Consider the following 24818-nt stretch of genomic DNA (forward strand, 5'->3'; position numbering starts at 1 on the left):
GAGGGGCTTAAGCAGAGGGTCCTTGGCAGCTTTCTTCAGCCCTAGAGACCCAAGGCTTGGGACAGACCCAGACATGCCTTGTTGTTTACTGCCCACTGGATGTCCTATAGAATCTTCTAGAAAACTCCCCTACCTAACAAATACTCGTAGTAGGTTACAAATTCAATTAAAATAGTCAGTAGGCTTCAAACCCACCAACAGTGTACTCAGAGAAAGAAATTTGGAAAAATATCCTATTGAAAATAACTCCAGAAGTACATTATTTAGGAATACACCTAATGGAAGAAGAAAAAGGGCCCTACGATGAAAAATTCACGACACTGAAAATAGAAATCAAATATAATGCTAAATGACAGGAGCACTTGGCATGCCTCTGCACCAGCAGAAGTGATATTGTAAAAAATGGCTGCACTACCCAAACTGGTCCACAGGTTCAGTGGAATACCTGGCTGAATTCCACGTTCACAGATTTAGGAAAACCAAACCAAACCAAAACAACACAGGAACTCACGTGGAACCAGGGAAGCAGAGCCGCAGCAATCCTCCGGAGTAAGGACATCGATGGAGGTGTTACAATGTCCGACCTCAAGTTATGCCACGGAGCTATAGTGACAAAGGCAGCTGGTACAGGCACCAGAATAGACAGGTAGACCAGTAGGATGGAGCACAGGACCTAGAAATGAACCGACAGAGCTCTACCCACATGATTTGATAAAAAGGGCAAGAACAAATGTTGGGGAACAAAAGGGGACCCGTTCAATCAACGTGCTGGTCAAACTGGATATCCCCCTGCAGGAGAAGGAAGTTAGATCTGTGACATTGTACAGAAATGAATTCAAAGCGGAAGGAAACACAGGGACACTCCTCAAGACACTAGGGTTGGCGGGGACTTTCTGAACAGAACATCAACCATGCAGGAACCGAGTGTCAACAGATGGGACCTCATGAGGGGAAGGCTTCTGCATGGTGAAGGGAACTGCCAACAGAGCGGACAGCCCACGGGACGGGAGGAAGGTTCCACTAGTCCTACTTCAGACAAGGGGTTAACAGCCAGAATTTACACAGAATTACAGAACGTCACTGCCAAGGAGATGAAACTGCCAATCAGCAAATGGGCTACTGAACTGAAGAGGCAATTTTCAAAAGGAAGGGGAGGAGGAGGACCCATGGACAGGCAGACAGACAAATGGCCAGTAACGATTTTTAAGTGTTCAGTATCCCTAGTCATCAAGGAAATGCAAAGTAAAACTACTTTGAGGTACCACCTTGCCCAGTCAGACATAAAGAAACCCCAGGTTTGGGATTTAAGTTCACAGGGTGCCAGCACGCATGCCTGCATTGTCCTGGGCTCAGCGGGTCCCCACTGCTTCCAACTTGGTGTCAGATTTTCTTTCTCTGGGGCTGGACAGCTGTCTCCAGGCTATTCATGCCCAAGGGACAGTTGATGAAGTCACCAGCCAGGCCCCTGGCTGGATGGTTCTGTGGCCAGGCAGGTGAAGAACCCTTCACACCAGCCAGAGATGATGTCACCTCAGGAAAATAGTCGCTGAGGAGGTGGGGCGGGCCCTTCCTCTCTATGGTCCCAGGTCCTGCCTTGCTTGTCCTTGGGAAGGGCTGGGGCTGGGGACGCGAAGTAGAACAGGACCTTCTCCCAACTCAATGCCCTCACCTCACATCTCAGACTGTGAACATGCGTCCACGTTCGAGCTGCATGCATCTCTGTGACCTTCAGCAGGTCAAGTTGGCCCCCTGTGCTGCCTCTTCCTCCCTGAAGAGAGTGTTGGTAGAACCCCATAGGGCTGTCCTAAAGATGATGATACCAGGTGTCTGGAAAGCTATTTAGTGCCCCAGGGAACTCCCCCCACACCGTTACTATGACGATATAGTGATGGTGGGAAGGAAGGCGGTTGTGACTCTCCTTTGTGAGGGAAATAGACACACTAGCTCCCTCCTGCATCCCACTACTGACATCAGTGTAACCCAGTAAGACACGGGGCCTCAGAAACTGCTCAGGGGAAGCTTTGTTCTCTCCATTTGCAAGTCATTGAGAGTGGCCCAGGGATCCCCAGCAGTGTAGGTGAGAGAGAGCTGCTGTTCATACTCCCCAGGCCAGTCTGGGACCCGGCAGGTGGCTGCTGCTGTGTTACAAGGTCCCGGTTCTCAGGTGTGGGCTGCAGCCTGAACCCCCTGGGGTGGCAAAGCAGATTGAACACACTCCACAGAGTAAACACTGATCCAGGATCAAATCCCACATAGGCAGCTTGACACCCTGGTGCCTGTGGGCAGGTCCTGTTCTTCATCTCCTTATCCGCAAGATGGCTCCGGAGACACAGGAGATGGGTGTGATGGGACCTCCTAGGGGGAGTGAGGGTCCGAGGTAGATTTTTTTTTCTAGTTTTCCCTCAGGGTATCAGGGACACCCCTCCCCTGAGTCTCAATTGAGCATTGCCATTATGGTTTCCCTCCTTCATTTTTCTAATCTGGAACTTTCCCATAAGTCTTTGCTGGAGCCCTTGATCTGTTGAAAGCTGGTCCGTCAAAAAAGAATAGCAGAGGAGGTCCCTTTAAGAACCACTTGGTCAAGCCTTAATCTCAACACAGGACATCTCAGAGCCTCTGACGGTGCAGCTGTGCACCAGCTATCTCCAGAGATTGCCTGAGGCGCTCTGGGCTCCTGAGAGCTTAGCCCGAGGAAGCTGCTGTGGATGGGTTCACTGACCTGAGTGGGCGTGTCCCACGGCAGTGAGCACATACATCAGCTGCGAGGCGTCCTTTCTCAAGGTTGCTGATGTGGGTGGGCACATGCTTCCAAGTTGCAGGATTCAGTAGTCTGCATTGACTGTAGGACTTGGTGCCCCAAGTGTGGTGGCACTCACCTGCGCTCCCAGCACCTGGGACGCTGATGCAGGAGGATCCTGAGTGTGGGTGGGTCCAGCCTGGGTTGTATAGCAAGACATGTCTCAAAAGCAAACTGAAATGAAACAAAACCAGAGGGTGTAAATGTGTCTGGCTGTGCGGGCTGTCTTGCGAAACACTGTAGGAAATGCCCCTGGCTACCTTTCCCATTCAAAGCTAGCTCACTGGAGTCGTCAAAAGCCTGTTCTGCAAGCTATATAAAGTCAGCCTTGTACAAGCCCTCCCCGGGTTTCACTGGGCAGAGGGAAAAGTCCTTGCAGTCATGTGTTTCACGATTCCCTGAACAGACAAGGTGGGCAGGCCCGAAAGGACCCCGAGACTCCAGCAGAGAAAACTCCCCGATATCTCCCTTTGTCCCTAGGGGCAAGTTGAGGCCCAGAGAATGAGGTGACTCAGCCAGAGTCACATGACCCCTTTGTAGCCGACCCCAAACCCTCTATTTGAGATTGAACTGTGGCAGCTGAGCTGTGAGGCCTGGGTCCAGGTGAACTCTGTCATAAGTGAGTGGAGGTTTTCCAAATCAAGCAAACCTATGGAGTTTAATTAGTGAGATGGCCATAGGGCCTGGCAGTCGGGTGTGTTGACCACGCTGTGAGGGTGGGACCTATTTCCCCATGCTGAGAGAGAGGCCAGAGAAAGCAGATGCCCATGCTCTTCTAGTCATGTGACTGCACAGGGTCTGTCCCTTTATTATCTTTCAAGGCTGGTAATTTTGTCCTCAGCATTATCAGTTTGTTGGAGCCGAATCATGCCCCAGGGACCCTAGAGCCAGCAGCTCACTGTCCGTGCTGGGGCAGACCAAGATGCTGGAAGTTCCATTCTGTCCCCAGCACAAAGGCCCTGGGAGTGAGGGGGCTGTCGGGGTCCCAGGCTCAGAGGGGGGGGGCAGCCAGGTGGTGTGGTGAGTGAGGTTGTACATCCCTGCTCACACTTCTGCCAACTTGCTGGACCCTTCCTACCCTCTTTCTCTCCCTCCCTCCCTCTACTCCCTCAGTCTCTCCTTCCTAGGGAGAGATCTTAGACAACTCACTCTGGCACTGAACTCACTACTCTGTGGAGGATGACCCTGGACTCCACACCCTGCTTCCCTCTGTGGTGCTGGGATGTTGGGCGTGCTCCGTCCATCACATTTGGTGTATGGAGTGTTAGAGAGTCTGGGTTCAGATGCTGTGTATGTATTAAGCAGAGCAGTCTACCAACTCAGCTACATCCCCAGCCGCCTGCCTCAGTCTCTCCCTAGGTCAGAAGAGCGCCGTTCTGGATACACAGACTCACGCACAGGTTGGTGGAGAGAGCCAAGGTGGCTCCGGCATTCTGGAGTATCATTCACCAAACATCTTTCTAATCCTGGCTAGCCTGTCACACCTGACAGGTGCCACACCAGTCCCGGGGAGCAGCTCTTGCCACACCCGGGGACTTGTCCACATAGATGGCATTTGTTTGTGATGACTCCAGCCCCCCTCCCCATCCTTTATACAGTCCAGTGTCGGCCACCGACAGGGACACACCGTGTAGGCTCAGGAGCTGAAGAAGGCGTAGCAGCCATGGGTGGGTCTCGGGCTGCTCCGTGTGTGTTCCGTCTGTGGGGACTGGGCCTGCCTGCCGTGGCTCCGAAGGATGCAGCCTCTGGGTCCGGTGCCTTCCGCTGTGGGGATGGCTGTGGGCGACTCCAGTAGCATCAACTGCTGTTTTTCCTGCTGTCTTCACACTGTTCAGATTTCCTTCCCACTTTTCAGGCTCAAGTATCGATGCCAGACGTGTGACTAATTAGCGCCTCTTAATTGGGGAAATAAGACCTTTTAGAAGACTGTCTGACAGGTGTCAGTGCCGGAAGAGGACAGAGAGAGCATTTCCTCCTGGGGGGAGCCTCCTCTTCACGCTGCCCACCCGCTTTCCCAGGGAGAGTCAGACTGCAGCCACAGCGCAGCGCAGCCAGGATGAGGGCGGCTGGTGCGGATTGAGCTGTGTGCCCAGCACCACACGCTGCTCTGGTGGTCTTTTTCTACCTGTTATCACACCACTGGGCAGGTGTGGGAGCTGAGGCTCAGAGGGGCCAAGCGACCTGCCCGCAGGCAGGCTGCAGAATCTTGGTGGAACTCATAGTGGAAACCACAGAACCATCCCGGAGCTGCGGGCGCTACGGTCATCTGGGGCTCAGAGCACAGAAGTCACAAGATGGGAAGGGAACATGAGTCCCTGGGGTGTCTCCCCTGTGCTGTAGTCTGATGGTATGAAGCATCCGTCTCACTGGCTTTGTAGAATGCCTTTCACATTCTCATGCACTCTCTCCTGGGTAAAGACATAGAGGCCTGGCCACATGGAATGGATCACCCAGGTCACATGGCATCCAACTGAGGTCTGGCTGGCTCTGAGTCCTCACACTTGCCCTTCCAAGCCGAGCTTGGTATTTCTGGTCCCGTCTCTACAGAGTAGAAGAGATAGGTGAATCTGGGGTGAGGCTGGCATATCTTTGTGGGTCTGGCAGAAGCCCTCTGTGAGGCCAGAGAAAACCAAGTCTCAGCTTCTGCCTGCACTGTCCCATTTGTACCGTGGGAGCGGGGGGGGGGGGGGGGGGAGGAGGGGGTATCCCCAGTCCCCGCCCCCCCCCCCCCCCGCCAACATTTGGGAAGGACTGGAGCTCTGATGACAGGCTGTGGAGTTGTGCCCCACTGCTCCCTTTCTGGGCCTGCGTTTCTGAGGCTGTGACCATACCCAGTAACTGAGTCACAGAAGCAAGGAGGCCAGACGGGCGGGACATCTGAAGTGCAGAGCCATCCACCGAGGCACCTGTCAGATAATCATGAGCCAGGGCGTGGGGCCCAGGCCCAGTTGGTCAGTTTTTCTATTTCTGTTTTCTTCTTGCTGCTCAATGACAGTTACTAACTCTCTCTGTCTCAAGTGAGGTCTGTTCAAAGCAAGACAAATCTTGTCCGGTACTTCCTGGGAGAGCGATCCTCCTGCAAGCCTCTTCCCAGTTCCTGACAGTGAAGACCGTAGATGGGAGAGGTTGAGTGACGGCTGCCTAAGGCTGCCGAGCTAAACCTCCTCAGCTGCCGCAGCTGCCTCTAACATGTTTCCCTCAAAAGCTCCTGGCCTTATGTGTGCCCAGCAGATGGCTCTTAGTCCACGCTCCATGCATACTGGCCCGTTTTCTAAGTGCTTGCCTCAAACGGTGCCTTTGTATCTGTCAGGTTAAGACTGTTTTTTGCTGCAGTGACAAGCATCCCCCAAGCTTTAGCCGTTAAAAATGGAAACAAGCTTCCTGGGTACTCTGCGCCGTGGACAGTGGCTGTGGCTCTGTCCTGTGTCACGGTTTAGAGAACAGCTTGCCTGGAGAAATTCACAGCCCCATGGCTGGCAATAATGTACGGGAGCTGGGACCTAAGTGACACCATTGAGTTTCCTTGGCTAGTGCACATCACATGACCTCACCTAGGGCAGTGGTCCCAGTGAGATCTTCTGACCAGTTTGTCAGGATCAGTCAGAAGAGGTCCCAGCCTTGCTTCCCCATGGCAGGCTGGAGCCTGAGGGGTGAGCTCTCCCCGGCTCTCCCTGCCTTGTCAGAGGGAGGGCTCTCCCCGGCTCTCCCCGGCTCTCCCTGCCTTGTCAGGGACCAGGTCAGGCGTGCACAGACAGCCTCTGGGCCCTGCATCTCCACTTACATATTTTGTCACTTTATTCCCGAAGGTGTGACAGAGAAAGCCAGACATCCATGAGGGTGCTCAGGCCTGAATCTACCCCACCCCAGGTCATCCCTGTGTTCCACTCCCCATGTCCACCCCTGTCCACACCCTGCATTCACCCCATGTCAGCTCCTGTATCCACCCCTTGAGCTCTCTTGGCCTGTGCCTACCCAGCGTTCTGCGCGGCACGTCACTTGCCTCTGACATAGAATCTACACATTTCTGCTTCCTGGTGGTTCCAGCGGGGTTCAGAGATCTCAGGGTGGAGTGTTAAGACTCCTCCCTGTGGCTGGCCTAGGGAAGATGGAGGTCCAGTGGGTTGCTGGCTTCTGGAGGAGCCCTGATTGCTGGGGAGACCCTAGGAAGTGGAAGGGCATATGTGATGGGGGTGGAGGACAAACCTTAGCCTTGGACGCTGACTCTGCCACCCACTTGCCGTGTGGCCTTGATTTCATTGCACAACCTCTTCCGAGCCTTGTCCTCTGGAAGAGCGGCCTTGCTGCTGTCTGTATCCAGATGTATAGGGGACAGCAGCGTCCCTGTCACCTCTGCTTAACCAATGCCTGTGACAAGGCTGTGTGCCGCCGCCTTGGGGGGGTGGGGTGGTGAGCGAGCGCGCACTCAGGACGTGCTCAGGTTGGGGGCAGGGTGAAGGTGGAGGCATCTGGGGGAAGGGACATCTCAATGTGGGTACTGCTAGTGAGACCCCTTAGTGAAACCATGCTGTGCTTGTGGCCAGGGGCTGGTGAATGAGAGAAAGAGATGGCGACCAAGAGAAGTCCAGACAGAGCCACTGTGTGTGACAAATCCCCCCCTGCCCTCCATGGCTTCCAACAGGACACTACTGTTGTCTCAAAGCATGTGTGGTAAGGAATCCAGGCACAGCTCATCTGGGCCATCTGCTGAGGGGCCACAGTGTCACATGGCTGCCTTCCTATGCAGCGGTCTTCCTTCCCCACTGATGGAGTTCAGCTGCCTTGGGGGGAACATTGAGGGCTAGCCCAGGACCTCCCTAATGTCCCTCCTCATGTGGCTATCCCAGAAGGTCATGTGCTTTATTGGCCCAGCAAGGACACTCTAGTGCGGGACAGCAAGGTTGAGTCACACCCTTCCCCCCACACCACAGTGTGATCATGGGGTCATGTTGGCATTCACCATGCACAGTCGACAGTGGTGGGTTGGTGTGTGAGGCAGGGGGTTCGGGGAAGTGAATGAGTCTTGGTAGGCTCAGGGGTTGGCATGTGGTTTAATCTGTGTGTAATGGCAGGCGTGGAAGGCTCTTGGGCAGAGAGCACTATGGGAGTCCATGCCTGTATTCCATGTTGCTTCCATAAACTGCATGGCAGTTCTTATGGAGTTACCGTCTTCTGGTGAGGATGTGGCTGTGTGGGAAGTTAGAATGGTGCTGTTCTCCTTCAAGCCTTTCCAAGAGTTTCCATGGGCTGCAGGAGTAAACTGTCCCTGCATCTTGATGATTTCTGAAACAGTGGTTTGAATGTAAACTCAGGGTTCTTCTGGGTGGGGTGGGAGCCAGGACTGGCTGTGTATATCTGCAATCCCAGCACTTACCGGTCAGGTGGAAGGGATCAGTAGTTCTGGGCCAGCCTGGGCTACATAGATAGTTCCAGACCAACCTGGGCTATATGAGGTCTTTTCTTTTCTTTCCTTTCCTTTTTTTTTTTTTTTTTTTTTTTGAACTGTGCTTTGTGGCTGGATCTAGATTTATAGTTTACAGTAACTCTTAAGCTGGGTGTAGCTCAGTGGGGAGCACACTCCTCCAGTATATTCTAAGCCTTGGGTTCTCTCCTCAGTATTGTAAGAAAAAAACAACCTTAAAACTAAATTTGACTCTTCAGATTTTTGGGGTGACTCCTTTATAGCTGTCCCAGCCTCTCTGGAGCCATCTGGAGATGGTAGTTATTTAAAGAGATGGCATGTGGAACTGGGTTTTCATTTTCCTGTGTGTGTGACCCAGGGTTCTCATTCAGATGTGGGTTCTGGGACAGCCCTGCTGCCCCTGTGCCTATAGTTGCCTGGGCGTGAACCAGACCCCGATTCTGCTCTGCCTAGCTCTGTGGCCCTGAGTGAGACTCAAGTTCTCTTCTTGAGCCCCGAGTATCCCCATCTAAGAGTAGTCAGGTGGGGAAGGTATGGTGGGTGCACGGGAGGCAGCTTTTTGAGACCAAGCAAGCACTGGGCTAGACCCTTCTCAGCCCTACCACCACAGCACACCACCCACAGGAAAACCCTGGGGAGGGGCCTCTGCACTGCAGCAGCTCCGGGTTGCCTAGCAACAGGAAGTCCTCCGTGGCGGGTGTTCTGATTTATGAGAATATTTTACCCCCGGGTGCACCGCTAGCCGGGCGCTCAGGAGGGCAAGCCTTGGCAGGATGCATCATGGGTGTTCAGCACCTTCCCTTAGCCTGGGCCAGCTTCCTGGAGGTCTGGCTTTGAGGTATGTCTTCTGGGTCCATGAGGTTTGTTTGAGGTGAGCAGAGTGTCACCCTCCATGGGGACAGTCCGTAGGAAGTCTAGAACACCCTCCCAACACAGGCAGGGAGGTCAGTCATATTGTTTTGTTTTCCAGAATGTCTTTTATTTATTCTTTGACAGTTTTATACACGGTATCTTGAACACACCCCAAATCTTCCACTCCTACCCCACCCCACCCCCAACTTGTCTTCCTACTGACTTCATGTTCTCCCCCCACACCCCAATCTCTCTTTAAATAATGAACTGAGGACTGTGAGTGCCATCCTGGGAGTGTCCTTGCTGGCTTGGTCGTGTGCAGGTGACCACAGCTGCTGCAAATTCACGTCCAGAGGACGGCGTTTCCCATCATTCCTTCCCATCCTCCATCCTATGAGGGTGGCCCTCAGCTGAGCATCCTCAGTCCGCTCAGCGCTTGACGAGTTAGGAGTCTCTGCCTCATGTGCTGCTAATGTGACCAGAGACTACCTGCCCAAGCAGCATCAGTGGGCGGGGAAAACATAATATTGAGAAGGACAGTGGAGGGTTTGGTTTCAGTTACCTACTGGCCCCTCACCCACATCCCCAAACAAGGGAAGAGGCTCCCCTACACTGGAAATAGCCTAACACACTATCTCAGATGGCTCACAGCACTCACTTGGCAGATGCTTCCAATACAGTGTAACGGGGTGGGGTACCGCGCAGTGTGTGGAATACCGCAGGGAAGGTGCAAAGCAGGCTGTCTGTCCTGTGCTGAGGTCTGTCTGTATCATCTCAAGCTTTCCTGATCCAGACCCAGGTCAAGATGTGGGGACAACAGTGGTTATGACAGAAATGCCCCTGCCTCTGGCACTTTCTATTGAACCAGTGAACCAGGAGTCTGGTAGATACACAGATGGTGTAAAGGGTTAGGATAGGTACATAGGAGCCCCGTGGGTCACCAGTTCTGGTGGCAGGGGAAAGACTTGGGGTTCGAGCTGCCTTTGGTGTGGAGGGGAGGCCTGCCCGTCATGGGAAGGCTTTAGGGAATGGTGGTATCCACTTTGAAGGGAACCAACAGGGTACCGTGAGAAGCTTTCCCCTGCACATCCTGCTCCACCCTCTGTGACATGACGTCAGGTGGACGGTACCCTGGGAGATGCTTTGTTCTGTTTATCCACTCCAGCCCTCCTCTGCTAGGTGCTGCCTGGGCCCTGACATCATCATCTGCCTTGACTGTCCTGTGCCCCAGCACAGACACCCCCTGTCCCCACAGTGTCCACTGTGAGTCCCGACAGCAGGACATTTTGGAATTGAGTTTACTATAGCGCTGCCACTAGAAAGCTCTATGGCCTTGGGCAGGTGAGTTAACCTGTCTGTACTTCGGGAGGAAAGGGTTTATTTGGCTTACACTTCCACATCACAGTCCATTATGAAGGGAAGTCATGGCAGGAACCTGGAGGCAGGCGCTGACTCAGAGGCCATGGAGGGGTGCTGCTTACTGGCTTGCTCCCCATGGCTTGCTTAGCCTGCTTCTTTTGGAACCCAGGACCACCAGCCCAGGGATGGATTCACCCACAGTGGTCTGGGCCCTCCCCCATCATCACTAATTAAGAAAAGGCCCTACAGGCTTGTCTATAGACAGTGAGGTGGAGGCATTTTCTCAGTTGAGGACCCCTCTTCCCTGGTGTCTCTAGTTTGTGTCAAGTTGATAAAGACAGGTGTGGTGTTCCATTCCCACCCCCAAGGCAGTTCAGAACCTCTCTCCTCTGGCTCTCCCACCACAGTCTCCATTGATTCGCCAGGCCTGCCAGAGCCCTGTGTGGGTATGCATTGATTCGCCAGGCCTGCCAGAGCCCTGTGAGGGTATGACCTATGACCTGACTGACAGTATCAGTGTCACGCAAGACCCAAGCAGAGTTGGGGTGTGTCTCCCACAGGAGGCCACACCCCCAAATTCAAGGGAGAGCCCCCTTTTTTTGGCTTCTGCCTCACCCCCACCCCAGCTTTAACATTCTTTGTGCTGGAGTGGCTGGATTGAGTCCTTCCCTTGAGGGATCCTGGGTCCCTGGAACCACCTGACAGCCACAGGCCCCCTGAGGCTGGGGCCCAACGTGGATTCTCTAATTATCAATGGAAGCAGTGCCCTACTGCCTGCTACAGTCTATAAATAGGGAGCTGGAGGAAGACTTGGAAATGCCACCAGCTCGGCTCTGGGTGGGGGAGTTAAAAACAGCTCTGCAGAACCAGCCCTGCGCTGGAGGCCCAGGGTGGGGACAAGCAGGGGCATAGATTGGACCACATCCATTCCAGGCCCTCCCTGGGTGGGACAGTGACCATGACTCACCCAGGACACATGATGGCCTTGGTACCCAGGGACGTTTGTGGTGGGGAAAGGGGAACCCCAGTGACCCCAGCGTGTGCTTTCCCAGGAGAGAGGCAGAAGGCAGCTTCCAGTGCTCCCTGCAAACATCGGGAGCCCCATAACCTGCTGAGCCACATCCCCATGCCTAAAACAAGGTCCTGGGCACCCAGGCTGGAGAGCAGTACTGTCCCCCACAGTGGAGGCTTGTGTCCTGCTCCTGAATGCAGAACCTAGTGACATATTTGAGACCTTGCTCAGGTTGCCATGTCCCACTGGCTGGAATGTCTTATGTGGGCAATTTGGGAAAATAACAACAACAACAACAACAACAATAATAATAATAATAATACATACATACATAACAATTTTAGTAACTGCCACCATGTTTAGGTTCAGAGAGGTGCTCAAAGCAACATGGCCAGTGTGGAGCAGGGCCTGGAGCTGGGGTCCCTCAACTGCTACTGCAAGGCTACAAGCTGCTCAAATCATACTCCCCCAGCCCCTGTGCATGTGTATGTAAGTGTGTGTGTGTGTGTGTGTGTGTGTGTGTGTGTGCGCGTGCGCGCACATGCTTGCATGAATGCGTGCATGCGTGCGTGCGTGCGTGCATGCATGCATGCGAGTTGGAACCCAGGGCCTCCTGCCTGCTAGGCAAGCTCTGAACACCACTCCCAACCATGTTTTCTTGGCAAAGCCTTGCCACAGACAGAGCCCTGGCTTCTTATAAGGATGATTTGAGCCTCCGCCTTTCCAAGCCTGAGATGGCTACCTTTGTCACCTGGGAGCCCTCGAGGTGGTGTGGAGGCCGTCATGGTTGGATTCTCACTCTCCTGACCCGGTGTCTTGGTGGTTACCACCCCTGGGATTGGAGTTCTAGGAATGAGGTGTGGGCAGTGTATCCCCACCCCTGCCTGGAGCAGACATTTTGAAGCTTCAAATTTGATTTTTTTTTTAAACTAACTCATTTATTTTTAATTTATTTGCATTAGTGTTTGCCTGCATGTATGTCTATGTGAGGGTGTCAGATCTTGGAGTTATAGACAGTTGTGAGCTGCCATGTGGGTGCTGGGAATTGAACCCGGGTCCTCTGCAAGAGCAGTCAGTACTCTTAACCGCTGAACCATCTCTGCAGCTCCTCAAATTTGATTTTTTTTTTAACCCTCAAGTGTCACATTGATGAGACAGGCCAGCAAGAAAGGGTCTTATGTGGGACAGTGGGTGTTTAAAAATGAGAACCAAGTACAGAGGGGACTCTTTGAGATCCTAGGAGCTGAGTGACCCTGTCCTTCTGCCCACGGAGAGTCCCCTGGATCATTTTTTCCCCTTGCATACATAGCTTAGCTTCCGTGTTTATCTGCATAGAGTAGGCACCATGTGCTTGCTTGGAAGTGGGTAGTTTACTAGCATGTGAAGGGACTGTGGTTTGGAGCGGCTGGGAGGGAGGGTGGAGTGCAGGGTCACAGGTACTGCTCCTGGGCCCTAGGTGTAGAGGTGGGGAAGGCATCCAGGAACCGGTGTGGTGTGGCTTCTCACCTGGATGGCTCCAGGGAGGAGCAGCCAGAGGCAGGCCTAAGTGAGTCCTGGGGCCAGCTGGCACGGGATGGTTTTAGGCCTGGGACCTCCAGCTGCCTGTGAGTGGGAGGGTGGTGTCTTGAAGAGCTTTGTCGTGGGAGTCTGGGAGGGCCCTGTCACCTGGCTGCTGCCTGATCTGCCCTCCCTCATGAGCTTGCACAAGCTTGCTGCGGGTGGGGGGAAGGTTGTTTTCTGGAAGCTGCTGCTGCTGTCACTGCTGCCTTACCCTTCCTATAAACCCCTCCCGCTTCACAGCAGCTCCGCCTCCTGCCATCCCTACCAGGAATCCCAGAGCAGCCCAGTTCCTGAAAGCTCTTAGCCAACCCTTCAGTCATCCAGCCTGTTAGGCTTCAGAGGCAATTCCTTCAACCCACTGAACTGAAGATGGCTGTCACCTCTGAGCATTTCTTATGTGCCTGTCATAGTGTTCCACACTCCCCGTGACCCACCAGCCTTCACACTGCCAGCCTGGACACTGGACAGTTGAGGTTCTGAGAGGTAAAGTGACCAGCCCAAGGTCACACAGCTTCTAGATCCAGGGAGCTCAGACCAAGGTCTGGGTCTGCTAGATCCCAGGGAACCTGCCTCTCGGGCCCCAGAGCCTGTGCGTCCGTGCTCACCTTTGAGGCTCTCACAGGCCTCGTCCTTTACCCCCTGACTCCTGGAGTTCCTGGAGAGCAGAGAGGCTCTGCGGAAGGGGCAGGTGGATGCTGCTCCCCACTCTGCCCCTTCTTCTTGTTCCTGAATCTTCTCTGTCTTCCCTCTCTGCACTTCATCCTGTTGCCCCAAAAGTCAGACCCTGGAAGCCCCCTTCCTCCCTTCTGTGGAGCTTCAGGGGTAGTTGCCAGTTGCTTGCAGAATCCGGAGGTTGGACTCAGCCCAGCGCCGCTCACCCCGGGACCCTCCACCCACACTCACTCCTCACTTGTTCTGCCGTCTCCAGCTCCAGATTCTGCTCTGGACAGGCCTGAGTTTCACACTTGGAAGGGATGAGATGCCGTCCTTACAGACAGCCAGGTCAGCGACTACTGAGCACGGGTACTCTGGTGCCTGGATCCCGACCCTCGGCTGGGGCTGGCCCTCAGGCCTGTGAGCACAGGCCTTGTTTGTCAGCTTCATGAGACCTACTTGTGGGTGTTACGGCTCTTTGTTCAGCCAGACCCGCTGACTTTTGGACATTTAGGCTCTTCTCAGCTTTTCTGTCTAACAAATGACACTTCAGTGAACACCAGTGGTCATCCATAATACTGCAGTGAGCACCACAGGTCATTTATAATACTGCAGTGAACACCAGTGGTCATCTATAACACTGCAGTGAACACCAGTGGTCATCCATAATATTGCAGTGAGCACCACAGGTCATCTATAATACTGCAGTGAGCACCACAGGTCATCTATAATACTGCAGTGAGCACCACAGGTCATCTATAATACTGCAGTGAGCACCACAGGTCATTTATAATACTGCAGTGAACACCTGTGGTCATCTATAACACTGCAGTGAACACCAGTGGTCATCCATAATACTGCAGTGATCACCACAGTTCATCTATAATACTGCAGTGAGCACCACAGGTCATCTCTAACACTGCAGTGAGCACCACAGGTCATTTATAACACTGCAATGAACACCAGTGGTCATCTCTAACACTGCAGTGAACACCACAGGTTCATCTATAATACTGCAGTGAACACCACAGGTCATTTATAACACTGCAGTGAACACCAGTGGTCATCTCTAACACTGCAGTGAGCCACCACAGGTCATTTATAACACTGCAGTGAATACCAGTGGTCATCTCTAGCACTGCAGTGAGCACCTCAGATCATGTATAACACTGCAGTGAACACCAGTGGTCATCTCTAACACTGCAGTGAGCACCAGTGGTCATCTCTAACACTGCAGTGAAGAGACAGGTCATCTATAACACTGCAGTGAACACCAGTGGTCATCTCTAACACTGCAGTGAGCACCACAGGTCATCTCTAACACTGCAGTGAGCACCAGTGGTCATCTCTAACACTGCAGTGAGCACCAGTGGTCATCTCTAACACTGCAGTGAGCACCAGTGGTCATCTCTAACACTGCAGTGAACAGACAGGTCATCTCTAACACTGCAGTGAGCACCACAGGTCATCTCTAACACTGCAGTGAGCACCACAGGTCATCCCTAACACTGCAGTGAGCACCAGTGGTCATCTCTAACACTGCAGTGAACACCAGTGGTCATCTCTAACACTGCAGTGAGCACCACAGGTCATCTCTAACACTGCAGTGAGCACCAGTGGTCATCTCTAACACTGCAGTGAGCACCAGTGGTCATCCATAACACTGCAGTGAACAGACAGGTCATCTCTAACACTGCAGTGAGCACCAGTGGTCTTCACAGCTGCACAGGCAGTGACTTATGTGACTCAAGGCAGGGCAGTGACAGACATATGGAAAGAGCATGTATAGTTCCCGGGCTGCTCCATGTGGCTGAGGGGACTTGAGGTCCTGGTGAAGTAACTAAATGCCTGCAGCATCAGCTGAACCTCAGTGAGGGCACACATGAGCACACACACATACCCATGCACACACATACAGACATGCACAGAGAGACACAGTGCACACATACACATGTATGCATACATACATTTGCATACTCAGTAGTGTACACGTGGAGACACGTACACATGTGCACAAGCTCCTATATGTACAAATACCTATGTACATGTGCACATTTAAACATACACGTGCACACAGGGACTTACATGTGCATATGTTGCATACATGTGCAGACACACACATGTGCACATGCTGACAGGGAGTAGGGAGACTCATCCCTGTGTCCTGTGGTCAAGGGCCGCTGAGGGCTGCTGAACTGTCCTGACCCACCAGCCCTGTGACAAGCTCACTGAGCCCAGGAAAGCCAACTAGTGTGGCTCTGGGGGCCAGGGACTCACGGACCCCCTTTTCTTCCCTTGCGCTATGGACTCCCCTCTACTGACTCTGCCCGGCCACTGTCCTCCTCCCATACCAGTTCCTCTGTTCACTCGCTTTTCTGTTTTTTATCTGTATTTGTGCTGTGCTGTGAATGGTAAGGCCACAGCACGGGGGTTGTTTTGCCGTGTAGGTACCAGAAGTTGAACTCAGATCATCAGGCTTGGTGGCAAATACTCTGACCTGCTGATCTGTTTTGCTGGTCCTTCCTCTGTTTCTGATGGCCACATGGTTTCATTCCCACACAACACTGGGCTGCTGTCTGTGAACCAGGCACATTTATGGAATAGCCACGGGGTAGTGTTTTCTGTCACTAACAATGGTTGTGCTGGGATTGTTTCTGGGGCATGTTTATTGTGTGACTGTGGATGTGTTTCATGTGTATGCACTTGTGTATATTGTGTGCTCACCTCTATATTAGTGCATGTGAGTTGGATGGTATTTGTGAGTTCTTGTGTGTGCATATACATGTGTGCACACAGTTTGTAGTCTGTACTTGTGCATGTGTCTTCATTTGGATATATATCTGTATGTGTGTATAATATGTGGGCTGTGTGTGTGTGTGTGTGTGTGTGTGTGTGTGTGTGTGTGTTTGGGGTGCGTACATTTGTGCCTGTGTGTGTGGCAGGCATGTTTGTGTGGACCAGTTTTGTGAATTAGGAACACTGGGGATGGAGCCACATGGTGACCTTATAATGTGAGCATCCCGCAAGTATGGCTGAGCCGCTGGCCACGTCACACCCAGGAGAGGCGTCACTCTCACTGGAGGACTGGGGTTTGGTCCTGAGGCTGTGGTGATACACCCAATCTGCTGCTTTCTGGTGCGCTCACACTTCCGCGCCGGCTGCAACTCTGTTGCCTGACTCGTGGTCCCTTGCCCGAAATAAATCGGGAGAGAATTGACATGTGATGTTTGAAAAAGGAAGTCAAGTTTGGCTCACTTGGGCTGTTTTAAGAATCTCTGGGGTGGGGATGAGGAGGCCCTGGGGAGGAGGGAGAGGAGGCATGGGGAGGAGGGAGAGGAGGCCCTGGGAAGGAGGGAGAGGAGGCCCTGGGGAAGAGGGAGAGGAGGCATGGGGAGGAGAGAGAGGAGGCATGGGGAGGAGGGAGAGGAGGCATGGGGAGGAGGGAGAGGAAGCATTGGGGAGGAGGGAGAGGAGGCACTGGGGCAGGATGAGGAGCACTGGGGGAGTGGATTTCACAAGAGGAGACTGTGTAGTCGCAGGCCTTTGTGTAATTATTCCCCCCTAAGCTTGGCTCCCTATCACCCGCACAGGTCACAGAACGCACAAGGAGGCAGAGCAGGAGGCCATGGCTCCCTCTCCCTCCCGCTGCCCGTGGGCTCCCGTGGGCTCCCCTTGTCAGCTCGGGGCCAGGCTAGGATGGGACCTACAATGGCTGAGGTGTGTTCATTGTGTTTTCCACTTCAGATAGTTTCTTAAGCCACGTTTCTCAGGATGTAGCCCCAGCGAAAGCCGAGAGAGCTTTTGTACAGCGGGAAGGCCCTGTGGGTTCTCAGGGTCCTGCGGGACCCGCCTGCCAGCACAGCTGTTACCTCCCTTTATAGCCTTCCCGAAAGCCAGGTTTGCACATTCGACCCCGAAACCAAACCTCCGCCTGCAGACCAAGCTGCCTGGCATGACCCTGTCACTTCTGGGAAAAGCTTGTCCCACGGACACAGAGACAGGGTGTCTCTGCCGGAGCCATCTTGCACCATGGGCTGTGGTGATGGTTCTCCTGCTGTGCAGAGCCGAAACCCAGATCGGTTTACAACACGGTTCCTTCCCCTGCTGCCCTCACAGGGGATAGTCGGGCAGTGTTGGGGACACTAAGGGACCTGTGGATCTTGACTGAATGGTGAGTCTGTTAGCATACTGTTACAGTGTTCAGTAAGATGCCTGGGCAGCTGGTCCGCAGACGTGGGCACTACATCCTGTACTGGCCTCTGCTCAGCACTGTCCACATGCCAAGTACATGCAAACTCTGGTCAGATGTTTAATTGATTCCCCCAACACCCTAAGCACCCCACATCCCATTTTCCAGATGTGGAAACTGAGGTTACAGAGGGTCATTACAGCTGGCAGCTGGCAGAGCTGGCTTTGTCCAGGGCTGTTAGGTCACAGGGTCTTGCTTAAAATGGTTGGCTTGCTCCACCCCTGCACATGGGGCTGTCGGGATGAGTCCATTTCATGTCTGTAGTGCAAAAAAGGTTGAGGTTTGAGCTGCTCATGGCCAGGCCCTATTAGTTGATCTATGTTTGTGTTTGTGAACTGGATTTTGTTCAAGCCCCCAGAAATGGGCATCATCTCCTCATCTGAAGCCTTGGAGGGTCACTGAGACCATCAGCCTCACACTACTGACTCACCAGGAGATGAAACAGGGCTCAGAGAAGGGCAGTGTCTGGCTGGAGGTCATCTAGGATGGGGGCTGAGTGCACACAGGTGTGAGGGCAGAACCACGGAGCTGTCCCCCTGGTTCTGAGGCGCAGACACACATGCCTCTGTCCTGGGTGTGTCTCGGTGTCTGTCTGCCTGGTCACGGCTTGTCCTCTGTGTGTCTGTCTCCTCCCTTCCTCTCTCCCTCCTGCATGTTTCCTGAGTGCTCATCACTAAGTACTCTCACCCTGCTTGGCTCTCAGTCTAGCTGAGAAGTAGTTACTGAGGTCCAACTGCGCCTCAGAAGCCAAAGAAGTCATGAAGTGAGCACTCTTGGGCATCCACCAAGTCCAGGGTCACGATCCAGCCCTATGGCTTTCTAGTCATGCAGGTGATCTGGAGGTCATGGAATCCCCTCTCTGGACCTCAGTCTCCTCCCCTGTGAAATGGTCCACACAGGGTCTTGCACCACTGTGGTGATATATTGTGTACCCTAATAAAATTTACCTGAAGATCAGAGCACAGAACAAGCCACTAGATTAAACATAGAGACCAGGCAGTGGTGGCACACACCTTTAATCCTACCACTCAGGAGGCAGAGATCTGCCTAGATCTCTGTGAGTTCAAAGCCACCCAGGACTACAGGAGATTGACTTAGTCTAGGAGAGAAACAGAGCCAGGCAGTGGTGGCACACACCTTTAATCCTGGCAATTGAGATCTCAAGCCTTTGCTTGGGAAGCGCACACGCCTTGAATCCCAGGAAATTATGGCTGGGCTGAGAAAGGCATATAAGGCATGAGGAGACAGGAACTAGAGGCATTTCAGGCTGAGGAGTCCTAGGAGTAAGAAATGGCAGTAGCTTGTTCCTTTGTCTCTCTGACATTCTGGCAAATTTTATTAGGGTACACCACACATCACACACCACAGGCTCATTGGGATGAGTAATGAGTACAACCTTGATGTCCCAGGTCACACCTGAACATGGGAGGGGCAGTTACTTCGGAGGACTGAGACAGAGCAGGTGACCCCATGCCAGTGGGGTCCATGGCTGCACGGCTCCCCACGCAGCTGGGGTGTAGAATGGCTGGGGGTGAGGGGCAGGCTTCTCAAATTCTTTGGAACTGCATTGTCAGCTGTGGCCGCTTGACTCAGGGCTCTTTCTTAGGAGATGTGTCAGATACTCCAAAATACATGCAGGCAGAGTGTTCTCCCCACTCCTCCCCCACAGTATCAACTTCCCTGGTTTGGGAACTCATTCCTACTCACTTTACAACATATATATATATATATATATATATATATATATATATATATATATATATATATATATATATATATGCATTTGCAGAGACATGTATACCCAGTGTATTTAATCAACAACTACTACAGGCCTGGCATTTTTCCCAAGGCCTTGGGCTGCAGATCCGGAGTCAACAAAACCCTGCCTGAGGGCATGCAGTCTTGCCAGCCACCTGCTCATAATTAAGTTTTATGGCACACGTCAGGGGTGTCTGTTTACTCTCCAGGTGTATTAGGTAGTACTCTGTTGCTGGGACAAGATACCCAACAAAAGCATCCAGAGGCTCGCAGCTGGAGTCCACCATGGCAGGAAGGTGTGGATGGCAGCTGTGGGGTGAGGTCAACGGCACCCACAGTCTGGAAGTAGGGAGAGGTGGATGGATACTGACACTCAGCTCACCTCCTTTTTATTGAGTCTGAGACTCCGGGCCTGTGGGATGGTGCTGCCCTCATGTAGGGTGGGTCTCCCACCTAAGTTAACTCCCTCACAGATATGCTCAGATTCTAGACTCTGTCACATTGACAGTCGACACTGAACGCCACACTAGCCTTCACAATGATGGCCGAGTAGCCATTAGCCCAGAGACCCCAAACTGTGCCATCTGTTTCTTTATAGAAGCTTGATAACCCAGGGGTAGATCACCAAGTGTAAAGGCCCTTCTGACTTGTCCTTAGTTCACAATTCATGTATCAGGGCAAGGAGTAGAACTTGATTTATTCACTTTCGTCTCCAGATTCATCCAGAAGGTGGAAGGCCAAGGGTGCGTGCTGAGCAAAGTCACAATCAGTAAGGAGTGTCTCTCTCTTAGCACACCGTGAGCCGACTTGCCATGGAACCTTCTAGATGGTTTTTTCTCTTACACTCACGCATACTTATTCGTTTAGACAAAACCACTTTCCTAGCACACTGTTGTTAGGACCCTTTTTAATTGTTTTTATGTTAGTTAACTGGTGTTCAGGACACATCTTTCTGGGATGGCAGATCTTCTGTATGAGCGGCATTTTCATCTCCCGGCCTGGCCTCCGTATTTCATGGTCCCCACCCTCTTCACAGCTCAGGCTGTTGTTCCTGTTTGGCAATGATGGCCAATCCTGCTGGGAGCGGCTGTGTTCTGGAACCTGGCGAGTGTGCTTGCTCCCCTCCCTGAGATGAACTTCTGGGACTAACCCTGCTGATTCAGCTAAACCTGTAGGTTTTAAATCGGGAGATGTATGTTCTAACTTGTTTGGGCACAAACCTTAGAGGTATGTGCTAGCATGGTCTCTCCAGCACAAGTCTTGGGAGGAGCTCCCTCCCACTGTGGGCCTGGGGCCTGGCGAGTTGCTGGGCCAAGCCAATGGGCTTTCAAACCCCAGATTTCTGAGTGTTTCGAGGCGTGTGCCCTTATCAGAAACTCCTGGAGCATTGTGGGGAAAGTGGAGCAAGTGGGTGTTGGTTAGGGGTCTGGAGAGAGCTGTGGATCCCACGGATGGAGCCCCTGCCTTCCAGGTCCTGCCTCTCACCCATCTTGGAATCCAAGAGCTACATTCTGCTCAGTTCCTGTGCCTCAGTTTCCTTCTCTGCAGGTGGAGTGCAGAGTGAGCAGCTTCTGAGGAGCCTTCTGGGTCTGATGTTTAGGATTTGGTTCCCCTTATTTGGAATTGGCAGAACTGTGGCAGAGATTGGGGTGTTGATGGCTCTGCCCTAGACCCAACTCCCCCTTTTCACTGCTCGGGTGTGCTTTGTAGTGCCTACTTTGGTTTTGAAATTTTTGAGACAGGCTTTTGCAATGAAGCTAATTCTAGGCTAGCCTAGAACTCGCTATGCAACCCAGACTAGCCCTGAACTCATGACAATCCTCCTGCTTCAGTCCCCTAAGTGTGGGGAGGACAGGCGTGAATCAACCCCACCAAGTTTGTTATGTGTTTTCAGACATGTCACCAGGGAACACAGGGACAGACATGTCACCAGGGAACACAGGGACAGACAGACATGTCAGCAGGGAACACAGGGACAGACAGACATGTCACCAGGGAACACAGGGACAGACAGACATGTCAGCAGGGAACACAGGGACAGACAGACATGTCACCGGGGAACACAGGGACAGACAGACATGTCAGCAGGGAACACAGGGACAGACAGACATGTCAGCAGGGAACACAGGGACAGACAGACATGTCACCAGGGAACACAGGGACAGACAGACATGTCACCAGGGAACACAGGGACAGACAGACATGTCACCGGGGAACACAGGGACAGACAGACATGTCACCGGGGAACACAGGGACAGACAGACATGTCACCGGGGAACACAGGGACAGGCAGACATGTCACCAGGGAACACAGGGACAGACATGTCCCCGGGGAACACAGGGACAGACAGGCATGTCACCAGGGAACACAGGGACAGACAGACATGTCACCGGGGAACACAGGGACAGACAGATATGTCACCGGGGAACACAGGGACAGACAGACATGTCACCGGGGAACACAGGGACAGACATGTCAGCAGGGAACACAGGGACAGACAGGCATGTCACCGGGGAACACAGGGACAGACAGACATGTCACCAGGGAACACAGGGACAGACATGTCACCAGGGAACACAGGGACAGACATGTCATCAGGGAACACAGGGACAAACAGACATGTCACCGGGGAACACAGGGACAGATAGACATGTCACCAGGGAACATACACAAGGAACAGACATCTCACTAGGGAACATGCAGGTTCTTTGTCTTCTTACATAAAAGCATTTAAGAAAGGATTCATTTTACAGGGCTTAAAAGAGGAAATAATAGTGCATGGGAGATGTAGGCCTCACAGGGGAGGTAGAGGCCCCGCAGGGGAGGTGGAGGCCCCACAGGGATGGTGGAGGCCTCACAGGGATGGTGGAGGCCCCACAGGGATGGTGGAGGCCTCACAGGGATGGTGGAGGCCTCACAGGGGAGATGTAGGCCTCACAGGGGAGGTGGAGGCCCCGCAGGGGAGGTGGAGGCCCCACAGGGATGGTGGAGGCCTCACAGGGATGGTGGAGGCCCCACAGGGATGGTGGAGGCCTCACAGGGATGGTGGAGGCCTCATAGGGGAGGTGGAGGCCTCACAGGGGAGGTGGAGGCCTCACAGCTCTCTGAGGGAAGGGAGATGGGAGAGGAGAGAGTGAAGGACCCATTTTCTCAGCCAGAGGCCAGGACAGCAGGGCTCAGCATTCAGTCACGGGGAAACCAGGAGGCTTCAAAGGGAGGGGTTGGGGAAGGAGGCTCTGGACAAGTGGGCTTAAGATCCATGCTGCTGTAGGGAGGGAAGGAGCTGCTGGCTTAGCCCCTGCGGCGAGGGAGGGGCTTCAGGTGCCTAAGGAGAGATGGCCTTCAGGGCACAGCTGTCCCCTCTGCCTCCTGTCCTGCCTTCAGGCTCCTCCTGTCTCTTTTACCTTCTGCTGGAAGGACTTTTTCTCTGTCACCAGAGGCCTCAGCAGCTGTCCAAGTCAGACCTGTGCAAAGGGCCACAGCGACTGTCCACTCAGGACGTTTACGTCACAGGAAGTTGCCATGTAGGTATTCGTGTCTGGAAAGAGGGCTCTTGGCAGGGAAGGCCCCCGCTGTCTACGTCAGAAAGGATGCTGTGGGCCACAAACTGTGCACCAGAAGAACATGACAGAGATGTGCTCTGGCCCCAGAGACACCCAGGAGGTGGCTGCTACAGAGGCCTCTGCTTGTCTGTCTGCTTGCCCAGCGTCACTTGCGTTTAGTGAGCTGGGGCAGAGCTGAGACAAAGTTCAGTCAGCGGAAGGTCTTGCCTTCAAGCAAACTTTGAATTGTAAGATTTTCTAGAAATTTAAGCATCGCAAATCCTCTGGGAAAGTGGCTGACTAGGGCCTTGCAGCCGTGAGAACTGGCAGCAGGCCTTGGCATTGAGGTGGGATGGGGTTAAGGAAGGCCCCAATCTGTGGCATCTGCTCAGGGTGGTGCCACGGCCACTCCTGAGTCCCAGGGAGAATTCAAGCGTGCCAGGCCCTGGAACGTGTCCCAAGAGCTTGGGTGTAAAAATACAAACACGGTCCCAGCTGGAGCCACCCACCACCCAACAGCGTGCTGTGGTCCGTCCCCTGTGCTACCACAGCTGGGACAGCCATCAACCTGTTTCAGGCCACGCTGTGCTCCACAGTGCCCGGGGAAGTGCTCGCTGAGATGATCTGACCGGCAGAGGATGCACACACACCCTGTGGCTGACTGTGAGCGTGAAAGCCACCGGCTGCTTAGAAGTCCCTGTCCTTGGGACCGGTTATGTCTCCAGCACTATGTCCCACACAGTGGGGTGTTCTCTGGCCACAAGGGGCATGAGCCACAGAAAGTCCCAGACTGGAGTAGTCAGGGTGTTTCGTTTGGGTGATGGATTATGTAAAAATGTTCACTGTGGTGTGTGTGTGTGTGTGTGTGTGTCTGTCTGTCTGTCTGTCTGTATAAGTGAGTGTATGTAGTATTGACAGATGCTCTACCACTGAGCCCCCTCACCCCAAGCTCCCCTTATAACTCCTTTGCAACAGAGGTGGGCCCAGGCTTGTGTGATCTGTTGCTCGGCTGAGATAAAGCCATGCCAGGACGATCTTCTCTGCCCTTCTCCCCACTCCCCCGCCTCCCATGCCTCCCTAGTTCTCTTCAAAAGATGATATCTGGGAACATCATGACAGGCCAGGTTGAGAGGCCGCCTGAATCGTTGTGAGCGAGTAGCTCATCCAAGGCCACTCTTGGTTACTCTTGAGAGCTCCAGGGCCTCAGTGGCTGGTTTCCATGGTAATGATACAAGACCAGGCCTTTCATGTACCACCCCACTGAGTGGGGAAGTCAGCTGCGCACAGGTGTCTTGGTGACTCATGAGCCACCCCTGATGTCAGGCACTAGACTGGGCTGGTAGCCAGCCCTGTGGTGACTTGTCCCCTCGCTCCCAGCCTGCATATCACACCACCGGGCCAGGGCGTCACTTTCTCAGCTGTGAAGTAGGATTGGACTGAGCTCCATGAGGGAGCCTCATGTCAGCAGTGACTTGCTGTAGGCTCAGGGTCTCTGCTGCTCGGGTGATGGGCTGGACAATGTTGGCATGCGGTCTGGTAAACCTGGAAAGTGGGAACGGGCCTGCTTGGCTTTTCTAGAGCTTTGAGGAGGGAAGAGATGGGTTGCTCTGTGTTG

At 53.3% G+C, this 24818-nt stretch overlaps 1 protein-coding gene across 5 annotated transcripts in view; it reads left to right on the forward strand.

Annotated features, from left to right (window-relative positions):
• Positions 1 to 24818, forward strand: part of Kiaa1671 (KIAA1671 ortholog) — a 141281-nt gene that overhangs the window by 103263 nt on the left and 13200 nt on the right. The window lies entirely within an intron of this gene.

Source organism: Onychomys torridus, chromosome 22, assembly GCF_903995425.1.
Source record: "Onychomys torridus chromosome 22, mOncTor1.1, whole genome shotgun sequence".
Taxonomy (NCBI): domain Eukaryota; kingdom Metazoa; phylum Chordata; class Mammalia; order Rodentia; family Cricetidae; genus Onychomys; species Onychomys torridus.